Source organism: Hyla sarda, unplaced genomic scaffold (assembly GCF_029499605.1).
Source record: "Hyla sarda isolate aHylSar1 unplaced genomic scaffold, aHylSar1.hap1 scaffold_22, whole genome shotgun sequence".
Lineage (NCBI taxonomy): Eukaryota > Metazoa > Chordata > Amphibia > Anura > Hylidae > Hyla > Hyla sarda.
In genome coordinates this window covers 845,913-868,797 of record NW_026608872.1, presented here as the reverse complement: position 1 = coordinate 868,797, position 22,885 = coordinate 845,913, and positions in this window count along the sequence as shown.

Sequence of the window (22,885 nt, the reverse complement as noted above, 5' to 3'; positions counted from 1 at the left end):
ATGAGAGCGAAGCGAGCCAGACATGAGAGCGAGCGAGCCAGATATGCGAGCGAGCGAGCCAGATAAGAGAGCGAGCCAGACAAGAGATCAAGCGAGCGAGCCAGATGTGAGAGCAAGCTAGCCAGATATGCGAGCGAGCCATAAAAGAGAGCGAGACAGACAAGAGAGCAAGCGAGCGAGCCAGATATGAGAGCGAGCTAGCAAGGCAGATATAAGAGCGAGCCAGATAAGAAAGCGAGCCAGACAAGAGAGCAAGCGAGCCAGATATGAGAGCAAGCGAGCCAGCTAGATGTGAGAGCGAGCGAGCCAGGTATGCGAGCGAGCCAGATAAGAGAGCGAGCCAGACAAGAGAGCAAGCGAGAAAGCCAGATATGAGAGCGAGCCAGACATGAGAGCAAGCGAGCGAGCCAGATATGAGAGCGAGCGAGCCAGATAAGAGAGCAAGCCAGACAAGAGAGCAAGCATGCGAGCCAGATATGTTAGCGAGCAAGCCAGATAAGAGAGCGAGCCAGACAAGAGAGCAAGCGAGCGAGCCAGATATGAGAGCAAGCGAGCCAGTCAGATATGAGAGCGAGCGAGCCAGATAAGAGAGCGAGCAAGACAAGAGAGCAAGCGAGCTAGCCAGATATGAGAGCAAGCGAGCGAGCCAGATTTGAGAGCGAGCGAGCCAGATATGCGAGCGAGTCAGATAAGAGAGCGAGCCAGACAAGAGAGCAAGCGAGCGAGCCAGATATGAGAGCAAGCCAGATATGGGAGAGAGCGAGCCAGACATGAGAGCGAGCGAGTAAGATATGAAAGCGAGCGAGCCAGATATGAGAGCGAACGAGCCAGAAATGAGAGCAAGCGAGCCAGCCAGATGTGAGAGCGAGCGAGCCAGATATGCGAGCAAGCCAGATAAGAGAGCGAGCCAGACAAGAGAGCAAGCGAGAAAGCCAGATATGAGAGCGAGCGAGCCAGACATGAGAGCAAGCGAGCGAGCCAGATATGAGAGCGAGCGAGCCAGATAAGAGATCAAGCCAGACAAAAGAGCAAGCGTGCGAGCCAGATATGCTAGCGAGCAAGCCAGATAAGAGAGCGAGCCAGACAAGAGAGCAAGCGAGCGAGCCAGATATGAGAGCAAGCGAGCCAGTCAGATATGAGAGCGAGCGAGCCAGATAAGAGAGCGAGCAAGACAAGAGAGCAAGCGAGCTAGCCAGATATGAGAGCAAGCGAGCGAGCCAGATTTGAGAGCGAGCGAGCCAGTTATGCGAGCGAGCCAGATAAGAAAGCGAGCCAGACAAGAGAGCAAGCGAGCATGCCAGATATGAGAGCAAGCGAGCGAGCCGAATATGAGAGCAAGTGAGCAAGCCAGATATGAGAGTGAGCGAGCATGCCAGATATGAGAGCAAGCGAGCAATCCAGATATGCAAACGAGCCATAAAAGAGAGTGAGACAGACAAGAGAGCAAGCGAGCGAGCCAGATATGAGAGCAAGCGAGCCAGCCAGAAATGAGAGCAAGCGAGCCAGCCAGATGTGAGAGCGAGCGAGCCAGATATGCGAGCGAGCCAGATAAGAGAGCGAGCCAGACAAGAGAGCAAGTGAGAAAGCCAGATAAGAGAGCGAGCCAGACATGAGAGCAAGCGAGCCAGACATGAGAGCAAGCGAGCGAGCCAGATATGAAAGCGAGCGAGCCAGATAAGAGAGCAAGCCAGACAAGAGAGCAAGCGAGCGAGCCAGATATGCTAGCGAGCAAGCCAGATAAGAGAGCGAGCCAGACAAAAGAGCAAGCGAGCGAGCCAGATATGAGAGCAAGCGAGCGAGCCAGATGTGAGAGCGAGACAGATAAGAGAGCAAGCCAGACAAGAGAGCAAGCGAGCGAGCCAGATATGAGAGCAAGCGAACCAGCCAGATATGAGAGCGAGCGAGCCAGATATGAGAGTGAGCAAGACAAGAGAGAAAGCGAGCTAGCCAAATATGAGAGCAAGCGAGCGAGCCAGATTTGAGAGCAAGCGAGCCAGATATGCGAGCGAGCCAGATAAGAGAGCAAGCCAGACAAGAGAGCAAGCGAGCGATCCAGATATGAGAAAAAGCGAGCGAGCCAGATATGAGAGCAAGCGAGCGAGCCAGATATGAGAGCAAGCGAGCAAGCCAGATATGAGAGCAAGCGAGCGAGCCCGATTTGAGAGCGAGCGAGCCAGATATGCGAGCGAGCCAGATATGAGAGCAAGCGAGCGAGCCAGATATGAGAGCGAGCAAGACAAGAGAGAAAGCGAGCGAGCCAGATTTGAGAGCGAGCGAGCCAGATATGCGAGCGAGCCAGAGAAGAGAGCGAGCCAGACAAGAGAGCAAGCGAGCGAGCCAGATATGAGAGCAAGCGAGCGAGCCAGATATGAGAGCGAGTCAGATAAGAGAGTGAGCCAGACAAGAGAGCAAGCGAGCGAGCCAGATATGAGAGTAAGCTAGCGAGCCAGATATGAGAGCAAGCGAGCAAGCCAGATATGAGAGCGAAGCGAGCCAGACATGAGAGCGAGCGAGCCAGATATGCGAGCGAGCGAGCCAGATAAGAGAGCGAGCCAGACAAGAGATCAAGCGAGCGAGCCAGATGTGAGAGCAAGCTAGCCAGATATGCGAGCGAGCCATAAAAGAGAGCGAGACAGACAAGAGAGCAAGCGAGCGAGCCAGATATGAGAGCGAGCTAGCAAGGCAGATATAAGAGCGAGCCAGATAAGAAAGCGAGCCAGACAAGAGAGCAAGCGAGCCAGATATGAGAGCAAGCGAGCCAGCTAGATGTGAGAGCGAGCGAGCCAGGTATGCGAGCGAGCCAGATAAGAGAGCGAGCCAGACAAGAGAGCAAGCGAGAAAGCCAGATATGAGAGCGAGCCAGACATGAGAGCAAGCGAGCGAGCCAGATATGAGAGCGAGCGAGCCAGATAAGAGAGCAAGCCAGACAAGAGAGCAAGCATGCGAGCCAGATATGTTAGCGAGCAAGCCAGATAAGAGAGCGAGCCAGACAAGAGAGCAAGCGAGCGAGCCAGATATGAGAGCAAGCGAGCCAGCCAGATATGAGAGCGAGCGAGCCAGATAAGAGAGCGAGCAAGACAAGTGAGCAAGCGAGCTAGCCAGATATGAGAGCAAGCGAGCGAGCCAGATTTGAGAGCGAGCGAGCCAGATATGCGAGCGAGCCAGATAAGAGAGCGAGCCAGACAAGAGAGCAAGCGAGCGTGCCAGATATGAGAGCAAGCGAGCGAGCCGAATATGAGAGCAAGCGAGCAAGCCAGATATGAGAGTGAGCGAGCATGCCAGATATGAGAGCAAGCGAGCGAGCCAGATATGCAAACGAGCCATAAAAGAGAGTGAGACAGACAAGAGAGCAAGCAAGCGAGCCAGATATGAGAGTAAGCGAGCCAGCCAGAGATGAGAGCAAGCGAGCCAGCCAGATGTGAGAGCGAGCGAACCAGATATGAGAGCGAGCGAGCCAGATAAGAGAGCAAGCCAGACAAGAGAGCAAGCGTGCGAGCCAGATATGCTAGCGAGCTAGCCAGATAAGAGAGCGAGCCAGACAAGAGAGCAAGCGAGCGAGCCAGATATGAGAGCAAGCGAGCCAGCCAGATATGAGAGCGAGCGAGCCAGATAAGAGAGCGAGCAAGACAAGAGAGCAAGCGAGCTAGCCAGATATGAGAGCAAGCGAGCGAGCCAGATTTGAGAGCGAGTGAGCCAGATATGCGAGCGAGCATAAAAGAGAGCGAGACAGACAAGAGAGCAAGCGAGCGAGTCAGATATGAAAGCAAGCGAGCCAGCCAGAAATGAGAGCAAGCGAGCGAGCCAGATATGCGAGCAAGCCAGATAAGAGAGCGAGCCAGACAAGAGAGCAAGCTAGAAAGCCAGATATGAGAGCGAGCGAGCCAGACATGAGAGCAAGCGAGCGAGCCAGATATGAGAGCGATCGAGCCAGATAAGAGAGCGAGCCAGACAAGAGAGCAAGCGAGCGAGCCAGATATGAGAGCAAGCGAGCAAGCCAGATATGAGAGAGAGCCAGATAAGAGAGCGAACCAGACAAGAGAGCAAGCGAGAAAGCCAGATATGAGAGCGAGCGAGCCAGACATGAGAGCAAGCGAGCGAGCCAGATATGAGAGCGAGCGAGCCAGATAAGAGACCAAGCCAGACAAGAGAGCAAGCGTGCGAGCCAGATATGCTAGCGAGCAAGCCAGATAAGAGAGCGAGCCAGACAAGAGAGCAAGCGAGCGAGCCAGATATGAGAGCAAGCGAACCAGCCAGATATGAGAGCGAGCGAGCCAGATAAGAGAGCGAGCAAGACAATAGAGAAAGCGAGCTAGCCAAATATGAGAGCAATCGAGCGAGCCAGATTTGAGAGCTAGCGAGCCAGATATGCGAATGAGCCAGATAAGAGAGCGAGCCAGACAAGAGAGCAAGCGAGCGAGCCAGATATGAGAACAAGCGAGCAAGCCAGATATGAGAGCGAGCCAGATAAGAGAGCGACCATACAAGAGAGCAAGTGAGAAAGCCAGATATGAGAGCGAGCGAGCCAGACATGAGAGCAAGCGAGCGAGCCAGATATGAGAGCGATCGAGCCAGATAAGAGAGCAAGCCAGACAAGAGAGCAAGCGTGCGAGCCAGATATGCTAACGAACAAACCAGATAAGAGAGCGAGCCAGACAAGAGAGCAAGCGAGCGAGCCAGATATGAGAGCAAGCGAGCGAGCCAGATGTGAGAGCGAGACAGAGAAGAGAGCGAGCCAGACAAGAGAGCAAGCGAGCGAGCCAGATATGAGAAAAAGCGAGCGAGCCAGATATGAGAGCAAGCGAGCGAGACAGACAAGAGAGCAAGCGAGGGAGCCAGATATGAGAGCAAGCTAGCAAGCCAGATATGAGAGCGAGCCAGATAAGAGAGCGAGCCAGACAAGAGAGCAAGCGAGCGAGCCAAATATGAGAGCAAGCGAGCCAGCTAGATGTGAGAGCGAGCGAGCCAGATATGTGAGCGAGCCAGATAAGAGAGCGAGCCAGACAAGAGAGCAAGCGAGCGAGCCAGATATGAGAGCAAGCAAGCGAGCCAGATATGAGAGCGAGCGAGCCAGATAAGAGAGCAAGCCAGACAAAAGAGCAAGCGTGCAAGCCAGATATGCTAGCGAGCGAGCCAGATAAGAGAGTGAGCCAGACAAGAGAACAAGCGAGCGAGCCAGATATGAGAGCAAGCGAACCAGCCAGATATGAGAGCGAGCGAGCCAGATAAGAGAGCGAGCAAGACAAGATAGAAAGAGAGCTAGCCAAATATGAGAGCAAGCGAGCGAGCCAGATATGAGAGCGAGCGAGCCAGATATGCGAGCGAGCCAGATAAGAGAGCGAGCCAGACAAGAGAGCAAGCGAGCGAGCCAGATATGAGAACAAGCGAGCGAGCCAGATATGAGAGCAAGCAAGCGAGCCAGATATGAGAGCAAGCGAGCAAGCCAGATATGAGAGCAAGCGAGCAAGCCAGATGAGAGCGAGCGAGCCAGACATGAGAGCGAGCGAGCCAGATATGCGAGCGAGCCAGATAAGAGAGCGAGCCAGACAAGAGAGCAAGCGAGCGAGCCAGATGTGAGAGAAAGGGAGCCAGATATGCGAGCGAGCCATAAAAGAGAGCGAGACAGACAAGAGAGCAAGCGAGCGAGCCAGATATGAGAGCGAGCTAGCAAGGCAGATATAAGAGCGAGCCAGATAAGAAAGCGAGCCAGACAAGAGAGCAAGCGAGCCAGATATGAGAGCAAGGGAGCCAGCTAGATGTGAGAGCGAGCGAGCCAGTTATGAGAGCGAGCCAGATAAAAGAGCGAGCCAGACAAGAGAGCAAGCGAGAAAGCCAGATATGAGAGCGAGCGAGCCAGACATGAGAGCAAGCGAGCGAGCCAGATATGAGAGCGAGCGAGCCGGATAAGAGAGCAAGCCAGACAAGAGAGCAAGCGTGCGAGCCATATATGAGAGCGAGCGAGCCAGATAAGAGAGCAAGCCAGAAAAGAGAGCAAGCGTGCGAGCCAGATATGCTAGCGAGCTAGCCAGATAAGAGAGCGAGCCAGACAAGAGAGCAAGCGAGCCAGCCAGATATGAGAGCAAGCGAGCCAGCCAGATATGAGAGCGAGCGAGCCAGATAAGTGAGCGAGCAAGACAAGAGAGCAAGCGAGCTAGCCAGATATGAGAGCAAGCGAGCGAGCCAGATTTGAGAGCGAGCGAGCCAGATATGCGAGCGAGCCAGATAAGAGAGCGAGCCAGACAAGAGAGCAAGCGAGCGAGCCAGATATGAGAGCAAGCGAGCGAGCCGGATATGAGAACAAGCGAGCAAGCCAGATATGAGAGCAAGCGAGCGAGCCAGATTTGAGAGCGAGCGAGCCAGATATGCGAGCGAGCCATAAAAGAGAGCGAGACAGACAAGAGAGCAAGCGAGCGAGCCAGATATGAGAGCAAGCGAGCCAGCCAGAAATGAGAGCAAGCGAGCCAGCCAGATGTGAGAGCGAGCGAGCCAGATATGCGAGCAAGCCAGATAAGAGAGCGAGCCAGACAAGAGAGCAAGCGAGAAAGCCAGATATGAAAGCGAGCGAGCCAGACATGAGAGCAAGCTAGCCATATATGAGAGCGATCGAGCAAGATAAGAGAGCAAGCGTGCGAGCCAGATATGCTAGCGAGCAAGCCAGATAAGAGAGCGAGCCAGACAAAAGAGCAAGCGAGCGAGCCAGATATGAGAGCAAGCGAGCGAGCCAGATGTGAGAGCGAGACAGATAAGAGAGCAAGCCAGACAAGAGAGCAAGCGTGCGAGCCAGATATGCTAGCGAGCAAGCCAGATAAGAGAGTGAGCCAGACAAGAGAGCAAGCGAGCGAGCCAGATATGAGAGCAAGCGAACCAGCCAGATATGAGAGCGAGCGAGCCAGATATGAGAGCGAGCAAGACAAGAGAGAAAGCGAGCTAGCCAAATATGAGAGCAAGCGAGCGAGCCAGATTTGAGAGCGAGCAAGCCAGATATGCGAGCGAGCCAGATAAGAGAGCAAGTCAGATAAGAGAGCGAGCCAGACAAGAGAGCAAGCGAGCGAGCGAGATATGAGAAAAAGCGAGCGAGCCAGATATGAGAGCAAGCGAGCGAGCCAGATATGGGAGCAAGCGAGCAAGCCAGATATGAGAGCAAGCGAGCGAGCCAGATTTGAGAGCGAGCGAGCCAGATATGCGAGCGAGCCAGATAAGAGAGTGAGCCAGACAAGAGAGCAAGCGAGCGAGCCAGATATGAGAGTAAGCGAGCGAGCCAGATATGAGAGCAAGCGAGCAAGCCAGATATGAGAGCGAGCGAGCCAGACATGAGAGCGAGCGAGCCAGATATGCGAGCGAGCGAGCCAGATAAGAGAGCGAACCAGACAAAAGAGCAAGCGAGCGAGCCAGATGTGAGAGCAAGCTAGCCAGATATGCGAGCGAGCCACAAAAGAGAGCGAGACAGACAAGAGAGCAAGCGAGCGAGCCAGATATGAGAGCGAGCTAGCAAGGCAGATATAAGAGCGAGCCAGATAAGAGAGCGAGCCAGACAAGAGAGCCAGATATGAGAGCAAGCGAGCCAGCTAGATGTGAGAGCGAGCGAGCCAGATATGCGAGCGAGCCAGATAAGAGAGCGAGCCAGACAAGAGAGCAAGCGAGCGAGCAAGATATGAGAGCAAGCGAGCGAGCCGGATATGAGAGCAAGCGAGCAAGCCAGATATGAGAGCAAGCGAGCGAGCCAGATTTGAGAGCGAGCGAGCCAGATATGCGCGCGAGCCATAAAAGAGAGCGAGACAGACAAGAGAGCAAGCGAGCGAGCCAGATATGAGAGCAAGCGAGCCAGCCAGAAATGAGAGCAAGCGAGCCAGCCAGATGTGAGAGCGAGCGAGCCAGATATGCGAGCAAGCCAGATAAGAGAGCGAGCCAGACAAGAGAGCAAGCGAGAAAGCCAGATATGAGAGCGAGCGAGCCAGACATGAGAGCAAGCGAGCGAGCCAGATATGAGAGCGATCGAGCCAGATAAGAGAGTAAGCGTGCGAGCCAGATATGCTAGCGAGCAAGCCAGATAAGAGAGCGAGCCAGACAAAAGAGCAAGCGAGCGAGCCAGATAAGAGAGCAAGCGAGCGAGCCAGATGTGAGAGCGAGACAGATAAGAGAGCAAGCCAGACAAGAGAGCAAGCGTGCGAGCCAGATATGCTAGCGAGCAAGCCAGATAAGAGAGCGAGCCAGACAAGAGAGCAAGCGAGCGAGCCAGATATGAGAGCAAGCGAACCAGCCAGATATGAGAGCGAGCGAGCCAGATATGAGAGCGAGCAAGACAAGAGAGCAAGCGAGCGAGCCAGATATGAGAGCAAGCGAGCGAGCCGGATATGAGAGCAAGCGAGCAAGCCGGATATGAGAGCAAGCGAGCGAGCCAGATTTGAGAGCGAGCGAGCCAGATATGCGAGCGAGCCATAAAAGAGAGCGAGACAGACAAGAGAGCAAGCGAGCGAGCCAGATATGAGAGCAAGCGAGCCATCCAGAAATGAGAGCAAGCGAGCCAGCCAGATGTGAGAGCGAGCGAGCCAGATATGCGAGCAAGCCAGATAAGAGAGCGAGCCAGAAAAGAGAGCAAGCGAGAAAGCCAGATATGAAAGCGAGCGAGCCAGACATGAGAGCAAGCTAGCCATATATGAGAGCGATCGAGCAAGATAAGAGAGCAAGCGTGCGAGCCAGATATGCTAGCGAGCAAGCCAGATAAGAGAGCGAGCCAGACAAAAGAGCAAGCGAGCGAGCCAGATATGAGAGCAAGCGAGCAAGCCAGATATGAGAGCAAGCCAGCAAGCCAGATATGAGAGCAAGCGAGCGAGCCAGATAAGAGAGCAAGCCAGACAAGAGAGCAAGCGTGCAAGTCAGATATGCTAGCGAGCAAGCCAGATAAGAGAGTGAGCCAGACAAGAGAGCAAGCGAGCGAGCCAGATATGAGAGCAAGCGAACCAGCCAGATATGAGAGCGAGCGAGCCAGATATGAGAGCGAGCAAGACAAGAGAGAAAGCGAGCTAGCCAAATATGAGAGCAAGCGAGCGAGCCAGATTTGAGAGCGAGCGAGCCAGATATGCGAGCGAGCCAGATAAGAGAGCAAGCCAGATAAGAGAGCGAGCCAGACAAGAGAGCAAGCGAGCGAGCGAGATATGAGAAAAAGTGAGCGAGCCAGATATGAGAGCAAGCGAGCGAGCCAGATATGGGAGCAAGCGAGCAAGCCAGATATGAGAGCAAGCGAGCGAGCCAGATTTGAGAGCGAGCGAGCCAGATATGCGAGCGAGCCAGATAAGAGAGTGAGCCAGACAAGAGAGCAAGCGAGCGAGCCAGATATGAGAGTAAGCGAGCGAGCCAGATATGAGAGCAAGCGAGCAAGCCAGATATGAGAGCGAGCGAGCCAGACATGAGAGCGAGCGAGCCAGATATGCGAGCGAGCCAGATAAGAGAGCGAGCCAGACAAAAGAGCAAGCGAGCGAGCCAGATGTGAGAGCAAGCTAGCCAGATATGCGAGCGAGCCATAAAATAGAGCGAGACAGACAAGAGAGCAAGCGAGCGAGCCAGATATGAGAGCGAGCTAGCAAGGCAGATATAAGAGCGTGCCAGATAAGAGAGCGAGCCAGACAAGAGAGCCAGATATGAGAGCAAGCGAGCCAGCTAGATGTGAGAGCGAGCGAGCCAGATATGCGAGCGAGCCAGATAAGAGAGCGAGCCAGACAAGAGAGCAAGCGAGCGAGCAAGATATGAGAGCAAGCGAGCGAGCCGGATATGAGAGCAAGCGAGCAAGCCAGATATGAGAGCAAGCGAGCGAGCCAGATTTGAGAGCGAGCGAGCCAGATATGCGCGCGAGCCATAAAAGAGAGCGAGACAGACAAGAGAGCAAGCGAGCGAGCCAGATATGAGAGCAAGCGAGCCAGCCAGAAATGAGAGCAAGCGAGCCAGCCAGATGTGAGAGCGAGCGAGCCAGATATGCGAGCAAGCCAGATAAGAGAGCGAGCCAGACAAGAGAGCAAGCGAGAAAGCCAGATATGAGAGCGAGCGAGCCAGACATGAGAGCAAGCGAGCGAGCCAGATATGAGAGCGATCGAGCCAGATAAGAGAGTAAGCGTGCGAGCCAGATATGCTAGCGAGCAAGCCAGATAAGAGAGCGAGCCAGACAAGAGAGCAAGCGAGCGAGCCAGATAAGAGAGCAAGCGAGCGAGCCAGATGTGAGAGCGAGACAGATAAGAGAGCAAGCCAGACAAGAGAGCAAGCGTGCGAGCCAGATATGCTAGCGAGCAAGCCAGATAAGAGAGCGAGCCAGACAAGAGAGCAAGCGAGCGAGCCAGATATGAGAGCAAGCGAACCAGCCAGATATGAGAGCGAGCGAGCCAGATATGAGAGCGAGCAAGACAAGAGAGCAAGCGAGCTAGCCAGATATGAGAGCAAGCGAGCGAGCCAGATTTGAGAGCGAGCGAGCCAGATATGCGAGCGAGCCAGATAAGAGAGCGAGCCAGACAAGAGAGCAAGCGAGCGAGCCAGATATGAGAAAAAGCGAGCGAGCCAGATATGAGAGCAAGCAAGCGAGCCAGATATGAGAGCAAGCGAGCAAGCCAGATATGAGAGCAAGCCAGATATGAGAGCGAAGCGAGCCAGACATGAGAGCGAGCGAGCCAGATATGCGAGCGAGCCAGATAAGAGAGCAAACCAGACAAGAGAGCAAGCGAGCGAGCCAGATGTGAGAGCAAGCTAGCCAGATATGCGAGCGAGCCATAAAAGAGAGCGAGACAGACAAGAGAGCAAGCGAGCGAGCCAGATATGAGAGCGAGCTAGCAAGGCAGATATAAGAGCGAGCCAGATAAGAGAGCGAGCTAGACAAGAGAGCAAGCGAGCCAGATATGAGAGCAAGCGAGCCAGCTAGATGTGAGAGCGAGCGAGCCAGGTATGCGAGCGAGCCAGATAAGAGAGCGAGCCAGACAAGAGAGCAAGCGAGAAAGCCAGATATGAGAGCGAGCCAGACATGAGAGCAAGCGAGCGAGCCAGATATGAGAGCGAGCGAGCCAGATAAGAGAGCAAGCCAGACAAGAGAGCAAGCGTGCGAGCCAGATATGCTAGCGAGCAAGCCAGATAAGAGAGCGAGCCAGACAAGAAAGCAAGCGAGCGAGCCAGATATGAGAGCAAGCGAGCCAGCCAGATATGAGAGAGAGCGAGCCAGATAAGAGAGCGAGCAAGGCAAGAGAGCAAGCGAGCTAGCCAGATATGAGAGCAAGCGAGCGAGCCAGATTTGAGAGCGAGCAAGCCAGATATGCGAGCGAGCCAGATAAGAGAGCGAGCCAGACAAGAGAGCAAGCGAGCCGAATATGAGAGCAAGCGAGCAAGCCAGATATGAGAGTGAGCGAGCAAGCCAGATATGAGAGCAAGCGAGCGAGCCAGATATGCAAACGAGCCATAAAAGAGAGTGAGACAGACAAGAAAGCAAGCGAGCGAGCCAGATATGAGAGCAAGCGAGCCAGCCAGACATGAGAGCAAGCGAGCCAGCCAGATGTGAGAGCGAGCGAGCCAGATAAGAGATCGAGCAAGACAAGAGAGCAAGCGAGCTAGCCAGATATGAGAGCAAGCGAGCGAGCCAGATTTGAAAGCGAGCAAGCCAGATATGCGAGCGAGCCAGATAAGAGAGCGAGCCAGACAAGAGAGCAAGCGAGCGAGCCAGACAAGAGAACAAGCGAGCGAGCCAGATATGAGAAAAAGCGAGCGAGCCAGATATGAGAGCAAGCGAGCGAGCCAGATATGAGAGCAAGCGAGCAAGCCAGATATGAGAGCAAGCGAGCGAGCCAGATTTGAGAGCGAGCGAGCCAGATATGCGAGCGAGCCAGATAAGAGAGTGAGCCAGACAAGAGAGCAAGCGAGCGAGCCAGATATGAGAGTAAGCGAGCGAGCCAGATATGAGAGCAAGCGAGCAAGCCAGATATGAGAGCGAAGCGAGCCATACATGAGAGCGAGCGAGCCAGATATGCGAGCGAGCCAGATAAGAGAGCGAGCCAGACAAGAGAGCAAGCGAGCGAGCCAGATGTGAGAGCAAGCTAGCAAGATATGAGAGCGAGCCATAAAAGAGAACGAGACAGACAAGAGAGCAAGCGAGCGAGCCAGATATGAGAGCGAGCTAGCAAGGCAGATATAAGAGCGAGCCAGATAAGAGAGCAAGCCAGACAAGAGAGCAAGCGTGCGAGCCAGATATGAGAGCAAGCGAGCGAGCCAGATGTGAGAGCGAGACAGATAAGAGAGCAAGCCAGACAAGAGAGCAAGCGAGCGAGCCAGATATGCTAGCGAGCAAGCCAGATAAGAGAGTGAGCCAGACAAGAGAGCAAATGAGCCAAATGTGAGAGCGAGCGAGCAAGATATGTGAGCGAGCCAGATAAGAGAGCGAGCCAGACAAGAGAGCAGCGAGCGAGCCAGATATGAGAGCAAGCGAGCAAGCCAGATGTGAAAGAGAGCGAGGCAGATAAGAGAGTGAGCCAGACAATTAAGCAAGCGAGCGAGCCAGATATGAGAGCAAGCGAGCGATCCAGATATGAGAGCAAGCCAGACATGTGAGTGAGCGAGCCAGACATGAAAACGAGCGAGCCAGATATGAGAGCAAGCGAGCGAGCCAGATATGAGAGCAAGCGAGCCAGCCAGATATGAGAGCGAGCAAGCCAGATAAGAGAGCGAGCAAGACAAGAGAGCAAGCGAGCTAGCCAGATATGAGAGCAAGCGAGCTAGCCAGATATGAGAGCAAGCGAGCGAGCCAGATTTGAGAGCGATCGAGCCAGATAAGAGAGCAAGCGTGCGAGCCAGATATGCTAGCGAGCAAGCCAGATAAGAGAGCGAGCCAGACAAAAGAGCAAGCGAGCGAGCCAGATATGAGAGCAAGCGAGCGAGCCAGATGTGAGAGCGAGACAGATAAGAGAGCAAGCCAGACAAGAGAGTAAGCGAGCGAGCCAAATATGAGAACAAGCGAGCGAGCCAGATTTGAGAGCGAGCGAGCCAGATATGCGAGCGAGCCAGATAAGAGAGCAAGCCAGACAAGAGAGCAAGCGAGCGATCCAGATATGAGAAAAAGCGAGCGAGCCAGATATGAGAGCAAGCGAGCAAACCAGATATGAGAGCAAGCGAGCAAGCCAGATATGAGAGCAAGCGAGCGAGCCCGTTTTGAGAGCGAGCGAGCCAGATATGCGAGCGAGCCAGATATGAGAGCAAGCGAGCGAGCCAGATATGAGAGCAAGCAAGCGAGCCAGATATGACAGTAAGCGAGCGAGCCAGATATGAGAGCAAGCGAGCAAGCCAGATATGAGAGCGAGCCAGACATGAGAGCGAGCGAGCCAGATATGCGAGCGAGCGAGCCAGATAAGAGAATGACCCAGACAAGAGAGCAAGCGAGCGAGCCAGATATGAGAGCGAGCTAGCAAGGCAGATATAAGAGCGATCCAGATAAGAGAGCGAGCCAGACAAGAGAGCAAGCGAGCCAGATATGAGAGCAAGCGAGCCAGCTAGATGTGAGAGCGAGCGAGCCAGATATGCGAGCGAGCCAGATAAGAGAGCGAGCCAGACAAGAGAGCAAGCGAGCGAGCCAGATATGAGAGCGAGCGAGCGAGCCGGATATGAGAGCAAGCGAGCAAGCAAGATATGAGAGCAAGCGAGCGAGCCAGATTTGAGAGCGAGCAAGCCAGATATGCGAGCGAGCCATAAAAGAGAGCGAGACAGACGAGAGCAAGCGAGCGAGCCAGATATGAGAGCAAGCGAGCCAGCCAGAAATGAGAGCAAGCGAGCCAGCCAGATGTGAGAGCGAGCGTGCCAGATATGCGAGCAAGCCAGATAAGAGAGCAAGCCAGACAAGAGAGCAAGCGAGAAAGCCAGATATGAGAGCGAGCAAGCCAGATAAGATAGCAAGCCAGACAAGAGAGCAAGCGTGCGAGCCAGATATGCTAGCGAGCTAGCCAGATAAGAGAGCGAGCCAGATATGAGAGCAAGCGAGCGAGCCAGATATGAGAGCAAGCGAGCCAGACAGATATGAGAGCAAGCGAGCGAGCCAGATTTGAGAGCGAGTGAGCCAGATATGCGAGCGAGCCATAAAAGAGAGCGAGACAGACAAGAGAGCAAGCGAGCGAGCCAGATATGAGAGCAAGCGAGCCAGCCAGAAATGAGAGCAAGCGAGCCAGCCAGATGTGAGAGCGAGCGAGCCAGATATGCGAGCAAGCCAGATAAGAGAGCGAGCCAGACAAGAGAGCAAGCGAGAAAGCCAGATATGAGAGCGAGCGAGCCAGATATGAGAGCAAGCGAGCAAGCCAGATATGAGAGAGAGCCAGATAAGAGAGCGAACTAGACAAGAGAGCAAGCGAGAAAGCCAGATATGAGAGCGAGCGAGCCAGACATGAGAGCAAGCGAGCGAGCCAGATATGAGAGCGAGCGAGCCAGATAAGAGACCAAGCCAGACAAGAGAGCAAGCGTGCGAGCCAGATATGCTAGCGAGCAAGCCAGATAAGAGAGCGAGCCAGACAAGAGAGCAAGCGAGCGAGCCAGATATGAGAGCAAGCGAACCGGCCAGATATGAGAGCGAGCGAGCCAGATAAGAGAGGGAGCAAGACAAGAGAGAAAGTGAGCTAGCCAAATATGAGAGCAAGCGAGCGAGCCAGATTTGAGAGCTAGCGAGCCAGCTATGCGAGCGAGCGAGATAAGAGAGCGGGCCAGACAAGAGAGCAAGCGAGCAAGCCAGATATGAGAACAAGCCAGATAAGAGAGCGACCAGACAAGAGAGCAAGTGAGAAAGCCAGATATGAGAGCGAGCGAGCCAGACATGAGAGCAAGCGAGCGAGCCAGATATGAGAGCGATCGAGCCAGATAAGAGAGCAAGCCAGACAAGAGAGCAAGCGTGCGAGCCAGATATGAGAGCAAGCGAGCGAGCCAGATGTGAGAGCGAGACAGATAAGAGAGCAAGCCAGACAAGAGAGCAAGCGAGCGAGCCAGATATGCTAGCGAGCAAGCCAGATAAGAGAGTGAGCCAGACAAGAGAGCAAGTGAGCCAAATGTGAGAGCGAGCGAGCAAGATATGCGAGCGAGCCAGATAAGAGAGCGAGCCGGACAAGAGAGCAGCGAGCGAGCCAGATATTAGAGCAAGCGAGCCAGCCAGATGTGAGAGAGAGCGAGGCAGATAAGAGAGTGAGCCAGACAATTAAGCAAGCGAGCGAGCCAGATATGAGAGCAAGCGAGCGATCCAGATATGAGAGCGAGCCAGACATGAGAGTGAGCGAGCCAGACATGAGAACGAGCGAGCCAGATATGAGAGCAAGCGAGCGAGCCAGATATGAGAGCAAGCGAGCCAGCCAGATATGAGAGCGAGCAAGCCAGATAAGAGAGCGAGCAAGACAAAAGAGCAAGCGAGCTAGCCAGATATGAGAGCAAGCGAGCTAGCCAGATATGAGAGCAAGCGAGCGAGCCAGATTTGAGAGCGAGCGAGCCAGATATGCGAGCGAGTCAGATAAGAGAGCGAGCCAGACAAGAGAGCAAGCGAGCAAGCCAGATATGAGAGCAAGCCAGATATGGGAGAGAGCGAGCCAGACATGAGAGCGAGCGAGTAAGATATGAAAGCGAGCGAGCCAGATATGAGAGCGAACGAGCCAGAAATGAGAGCAAGCGAGCCAGCCAGATGTGAGAGCGAGCGAGCCAGATATGCGAGCAAGCCAGATAAGAGAGCGAGCCAGACAAGAGAGCAAGCGAGAAAGCCAGATATGAGAGCGAGCGAGCCAGACATGAGAGCAAGCGAGCGAGCCAGATATGAGAGCGAGCGAGCCAGATAAGAGATCAAGCCAGACAAGAGAGCAAGCGTGCGAGCCAGATATGCTAGCGAGCAAGCCAGATAAGAGAGCGAGCCAGACAAGAGAGCAAGCGAGCGAGCCAGATATGAGAGCAAGCGAGCCAGCCAGATATGAGAGCGAGCGAGCCAGATAAGAGAGCGAGCAAGACAAGAGAGCAAGCGAGCTAGCCAGATATGAGAGCAAGCGAGCGAGCCAGATTTGAGAGCGAGCGAGCCAGTTATGCGAGCGAGCCAGATAAGAGAGCGAGCCAGACAAGAGAGCAAGCGAGCATGCCAGATATGAGAGCAAGCGAGCGAGCCGAATATGAGAGCAAGCGAGCAAGCCAGATATGAGAGTGAGCGAGCATGCCAGATATGAGAGCAAGCGAGCGAGCCAGATATGCAAACGAGCCATAAAAGAGAGTGAGACAGACAAGAGAGCAAGCGAGCGAGCCAGATATGAGAGCAAGCGAGCCAGCCAGAAATGAGAGCAAGCGAGCCAGCCAGAAGTGAGAGCGAGCGAGCCAGATATGCGAGCGAGCCAGATAAGAGAGCGAGCCAGACAAGAGAGCAAGTGAGAAAGCCAGATATGAGAGCGAGCCAGACATGAGAGCAAGCGAGCCAGACATGAGAGCAAGCGAGCGAGCCAGATATGAAAGCGAGCGAGCCAGATAAGAGAGCAAGCCAGACAAGAGAGCAAGCGAGCGAGCCAGATATGCTAGCGAGCAAGCCAGATAAGAGAGCGAGCCAGACAAAAGAGCAAGCGAGCGAGCCAGATATGAGAGCAAGCGAGCGAGCCAGATGTGAGAGCGAGACAGATAAGAGAGCAAGCCAGACAAGAGAGCAAGCGAGCGAGCCAGATATGAGAGCAAGCGAACCAGCCAGATATGAGAGCGAGCGAGCCAGATATGAGAGTGAGCAAGACAAGAGAGAAAGCGAGCTAGCCAAATATGAGAGCAAGCGAGCGAGCCAGATTTGAGAGCGAGCGAGCCAGATATGCGAGCGAGCCAGATAAGAGAGCAAGCCAGACAAGAGAGCAAGCGAGAGATCCAGATATGAGAGCAAGCGAGCAAGCCAGATATGAGAGCAAGCGAGCGAGCCCGATTTGAGAGCGAGCGAGCCAGATATGCGAGCGAGCCAGATATGAGAGCAAGCGAGCGAGCCAGATATGAGAGCAAGCAAGCGAGCCAGATATGACAGTAAGCGAGCGAGCCAGATATGAGAGCAAGCGAGCAAGCCAGATATGAGAGCGAGCGAGCCAGACATGAGAGCGAGCGAGCCAGATATGCGAGCAAGCGAGCCAGATAAGAGAATGACCCAGACAAGAGAGCAAGCGAGCGAGCCAGATGTGAGAGCAAGCTAGCCAGATATGCGAGCGAGCCATAAAAGAGAGCGAGACAGACAAGAGAGCAAGCGAGCGAGCCAGATATGAGAGCGAGCTAGCAAGGCAGATATAAGAGCGAGCCAGATAAGAGAGCGAGCCAGACAAGAGAGCAAGCGAGCCAGATATGAGAGCAAGCGAGCCAGCTAGATGTGAGAGCGAGCGAGCCAGATATGCGAGCGAGCCAGATAAGAGAGCGAGTCAGACAAGAGAGCAAGCGAGCGAGCCAGATATGAGAGCGAGCGAGCGAGCCGGATATGAGAGCAAGCGAGCAAGCAAGATATGAGAGCAAGCGAGCGAGCCAGATTTGAGAGCGAGCAAGCCAGATATGCGAGCGAGCCATAAAAGAGAGCGAGACAGACGAGAGCAAGCGAGCGAGCCAGATATGAGAGCAAGCGAGCCAGCCAGAAATGAGAGCAAGCGAGCCAGCCAGATGTGAGAGCGAGCGAGCCAGATATGCGAGCAAGCCAGATAAGAGAGCAAGCCAGACAAGAGAGCAAGCGAGAAAGCCAGATATGAGAGCGAGCAAGCCAGATAAGAGAGCAAGCCAGACAAGAGAGCAAGCGTGCGAGCCAGATATGCTAGCGAGCTAGCCAGATAAGAGAGCGAGCCAGATATGAGAGCAAGCGAGCGAGCCAGATATGAGAGCAAGCGAGCCAGACAGATATGAGAGCAAGCGAGCGAGCCAGATATGAGAGCGAGTGAGCCAGATATGCGAGCGAGCCATAAAAGAGAGTGAGACAGACAAGAGAGCAAGCGAGCGAGCCAGATATGAGAGCAAGCGAGCCAGCCAGAAATGAGAGCAAGCGAGCCAGCCAGATGTGAGAGCGAGCGAGCCAGATATGCGAGCAAGCCAGATAAGAGAGCGAGCCAGACAAGAGAGCAAGCGAGAAAGCCAGATATGAGAGCGAGAGAGCCAGACATGAGAGCAAGCGAGCGAGCCAGATATGAGAGCGATCGAGCCAGATAAGAGAGCGAGCCAGACAAGAGAGCAAGCGAGCGAGCCAGATATGAGAGCAAGCGAGCAAGCCAGATATGAGAGAGAGCCAGATAAGAGAGCGAACTAGACAAGAGAGCAAGCGAGAAAGCCAGATATGAGAGCGAGCGAGCCAGACATGAGAGCAAGCGAGCGAGCCAGATATGAGAGCGAGCGAGCCAGACATGAGAGCAAGCGAGCGAGCCAGATATGAGAGCGAGCGAGCCAGATAAGAGACCAAGCCAGACAAGAGAGCAAGCGTGCGAGCCAGATATGCTAGCGAGCAAGCCAGATAAGAGAGCGAGCCAGACAAGAGAGCAAGCGAGCGAGCCAGATATGAGAGCAAGCGAACCGGCCAGATATGAGAGCGAGCGAGCCAGATAAGAGAGCGAGCAAGACAAGAGAGAAAGCGAGCTAGCCAAATATGAGAGCAAGCGAGCGAGCCAGATTTGAGAGCTAACGAGCCAGCTATGCGAGCGAGCCAGATAAGAGAGCGAGCCAGACAAGAGAGCAAGCGAGCAAGCCAGATATGAGAACAAGCCAGATAAGAGAGGGACCAGACAAGAGAGCAAGTGAGAAAGCCAGATATGAGAGCGAGCGAGCCAGACATGAGAGCAAGCGAGCGAGCCAGATATGAGAGCGATCGAGCCAGATAAGAGAGCAAGCCAGACAAGAGAGCAAGCGTGCGAGCCAGATATGAGAGCAAGCGAGCGAGCCAGATGTGAGAGCGAGACAGATAAGAGAGCAAGCCAGACAAGAGAGCAAGCGAGCGAGCCAGATATGCTAGCGAGCAAGCCAGATAAGAGAGTGAGCCAGACAAGAGAGCAAGTGAGCCAAATGTGAGAGCGAGTGAGCAAGATATGCGAGCGAGCCAGATAAGAGAGCGAGCCAGACAAGAGAGCAGCGAGCGAGCCAGATATTAGAGCAAGCGAGCAAGCCAGATGTGAGAGAGAGCGAGGCAGATAAGAGAGTGAGCCAGACAATTAAGCAAGCGAGCGAGCCAGATATGAGAGCAAGCGAGCGATCCAGATATGAGAGCGAGCCAGACATGAGAGTGAGCGAGCCAGACATGAGAACGAGCGAGCCAGATATGAGAGCAAGAGAGCCAGATATGAGAGCAAGCGAGCGAGCCAGATATGAGAGCAAGCGAGCCAGCCAGATATGAGAGCGAGCGAGCCAGATAAGAGAGCGAGCAAGACAAGAGAGCAAGCGAGCTAGCCAGATATGAGAGCAAGCGAGCTAGCCAGATATGAGAGCAAGCGAGCGAGCCAGATTTGAGAGCGAGCGAGCCAGATATGCGAGCGAGTCAGATAAGAGAGCGAGCCAGACAAGAGAGCAAGCGAGCGAGCCAGATATGAGAGCAAGCCAGATATGAGAGCGAGGGAGCCAGACATGAGAGCGAGCGAGTAAGATATGAAAGCGAGCGAGCCAGATATGAGAGCGAACGAGCCAGACATGAGAGCAAGCGAGCGAGCCACATTTGAGAGCAAGCGAGCGAGCCAGATGTGAGAGCGAGCGAGCGAGATATGCGAGCGAGCCAGATAAGAGAGCGAGCCAGACAATTAAGCAAGCGAGCGAGCCAGATATGAGAGCAAGAGAGCCAGATATGAGAGCAAGCGAGCGAGCCAGATATGAAAGCGAGCGAGCCAGCCAGATATGAGAGCGAGCGAGCCAGATAAGAGAGCGAGCAAGACAAGAGAACAAACGAGCTAGCCAGATATGAGAGCAAGCGAGCTAGCCAGATATGAGAGCAAGCAAGCGAGCCAGATTTGAGAGTGAGCGCGCAAGATATGCGAGCGAGCCAGATAAGAGAGCGAGCCAGACAAGAGAGCAAGCGAGCGAGCCAGATATGAGAGCAAGCGAGCAAGCCAGATATGAGAGCGAGCGAGCCAGACATGAGACGGAGCGAGTAAGATATGAGAGCGAGCGAACCAGATATGCGAGCGAGCAAGCGAGCGAGCCAGATGTGAGAGCGAGCGAGCCAGATATGCGAGCGAGCCATAAAAGAGAGCGAGACAGACAAGAGAGCAAGCGAGCGAGCCAGATATGAGAGCAAGCTAGCAAGCCAGATATGAGAGCGAGCCAGATAAGAGAGCGAGCCAGACAAGAGAGCAAGCGAGCAAGCCAGATATGAGAACAAGCCAGATAAGAGAGCGACCAGACAAGAGAGCAAGTGAGAAAGCCAGATATGAGAGCGAGCGAGCCAGACATGAGAGCAAGCGAGCGAGCCAGATATGAGAGCGATCGAGCCAGATAAGAGAGCAAGCCAGACAAGAGAGCAAGCGTGCGAGCCAGATATGAGAGCAAGCGAGCGAGCCAGATGAGAGAGCGAGACAGATAAGAGAGCAAGCCAGACAAGAGAGCAAGCGAGCGAGCCAGATATGCTAGCGAGCAAGCCAGATAAGAGAGTGAGCCAGACAAGAGAGCAAGTGAGCCAAATGTGAGAGCGAGCGAGCAAGATATGCGAGCGAGCCAGATAAGAGAGCGAGCCAGACAAGAGAGCAGCGAGCGAGCCAGATATTAGAGCAAGCGAGCAAGCCAGATGTGAGAGAGAGCGAGGCAGATAAGAGAGTGAGCCAGACAATTAAGCAAGCGAGCGAGCCAGATATGAGAGCAAGCGAGCGATCCAGATATGAGAGCGAGCCAGACATGAGAGTGAGCGAGCCAGACATGAGAACGAGCGAGCCAGATATGAGAGCAGAGAGCCAGATATGAGAGCAAGCGAGCGAGCCAGATATGAGAGCAAGCGAGCCAGCCAGATATGAGAGCGAGCGAGCCAGATAAGAGAGCGAGCAAGACAAGAGAGCAAGCGAGCTAGCCAGATATGAGAGCAAGCGAGCTAGCCGGTATGAGAGCAAGCGAGCGAGCCAGATTTGAGAGCGAGCGAGCCAGATATGCGAGCGAGTCAGATAAGAGAGCGAGCCAGACAAGAGAGCAAGCGAGCGAGCCAGATATGAGAGCAAGCCAGATATGAGAGCGAGGGAGCCAGACATGAGAGCGAGCGAGTAAGATATGAAAGCGAGCGAGCCAGTTATGAGAGCGAACGAGCCAGACATGAGAGCAAGCGAGCGAGCCACATTTGAGAGCAAGCGAGCGAGCCAGATGTGAGAGCGAGCGAGCGAGATATGCGAGCGAGCCAGATAAGAGAGCGAGCCAGACAATTAAGCAAGCGAGCGAGCCAGATATGAGAGCAAGAGAGCCAGATATGAGAGCAAGCGAGCGAGCCAGATATGAAAGCGAGCGAGCCAGCCAGATATGAGAGCGAGCGAGCCAGATAAGAGAGCGAGCAAGACAAGAGAACAAACGAGCTAGCCAGATATGAGAGCAAGCGAGCTAGCCAGATATGAGAGCAAGCAAGCGAGCCAGATTTGAGAGTGAGCGCGCAAGATATGCGAGCAAGCCAGATAAGAGAGCGAGCCAGACAAGAGTGCAAGCGAGCGAGCCGGATATGAGAGCAAGCGAGCAAGCCAGATATGAGAGCGAGCGAGCCAGACATGAGACGGAGCGAGTAAGATATGAGAGCGAGCGAACCAGATATGCGAGCGAGCAAGCGAGCGAGCCAGATGTGAGAGCGAGCGAGCCAGATATGCGAGCGAGCTATAAAAGAGAGCGAGACAGACAAGAGAGCAAGCGAGCGAGCCAGATATGAGAGCAAGCTAACAAGCCAGATATGAGAGCAAGCGAGCGAGCCAGATGTGAGAGCGAGACAGATAAGAGAGCAAGCCAGACAAGAGAGCAAGCGTGCGAGCCAGATATGCTAGCGAGCAAGCCAGATAAGAGAGCGAGCCAGACAAGAGAGCAAGCGAGCGAGCCAGATATGAGAGTAGGCGAACCAGCCAGATATGAGAGCGAGCGAGCCAGATATGAGAGTGAGCAAGACAAGAGAGAAAGCGAGCTAGCCAAATATGAGAGCAAGTGAGCGTGCCAGACAAGAGAGCGAGCGAGCCAGAGAAGAGAGCGAGCCAGACAAGAGAGCAAGCGAGCGAGCCAAATATGAGAGCAAGCGAGCCAGCTAGATGTGAGAGCGAGCGAGCCAGATATGTGAGCGAGCCAGATAAGAGAGCGAGCCAGACAAGAGAGCAAGCGAGCGAGCCAGACATGAGAGCAAGCGAGCAAGCCAGATATGAGAGCGAGCGAGCCAGATAAGAGAGCAAGCCAGACAAGAGAGCAAGCGTGCAAGTCAGATATGCTAGCGAGCAAGCCAGATAAGAGAGCGAGCCAGACAAGAGAGCAAGCGAGCGAGCCAGATATAAGAGCAAGCGAACCAGCCAGATATGAGAGCGAGCGAGCCAGATAAGAGAGCGAGCAAGACAAGAGAGAAAGCGAGCTAGCCAAATATGAGAGCAAGCCAGATATGAGAGCGAGCGGGGCCAGATATGCGAACGAGCCAGATAAGAGAGCGAGCCAGACAAGAGAGCAAGCGAGCGAGCCAGATATGAGAACAAGCGAGCGAGTCAGATATGAGAGCAAGCGAGCGAGCCAGATATGAGAGCAAGCGAGCAAGCCAGATATGAGAGCAAGCGAGCAAGCCAGATATGAGAACAAGCCAGATAAGAGAGCGACCAGACAAGAGAGCAAGTGAGAAAGCCAGATATGAGAGCGAGCGAGCCAGACATGAGAGCAAGCGAGCGAGCCAGATATGAGAGCGATCGAGCCAGATAAGAGAGCAAGCCAGACAAGAGAGCAAGCGTGCGAGCCAGATATGAGAGCAAGCGAGCGAGCCAGATGT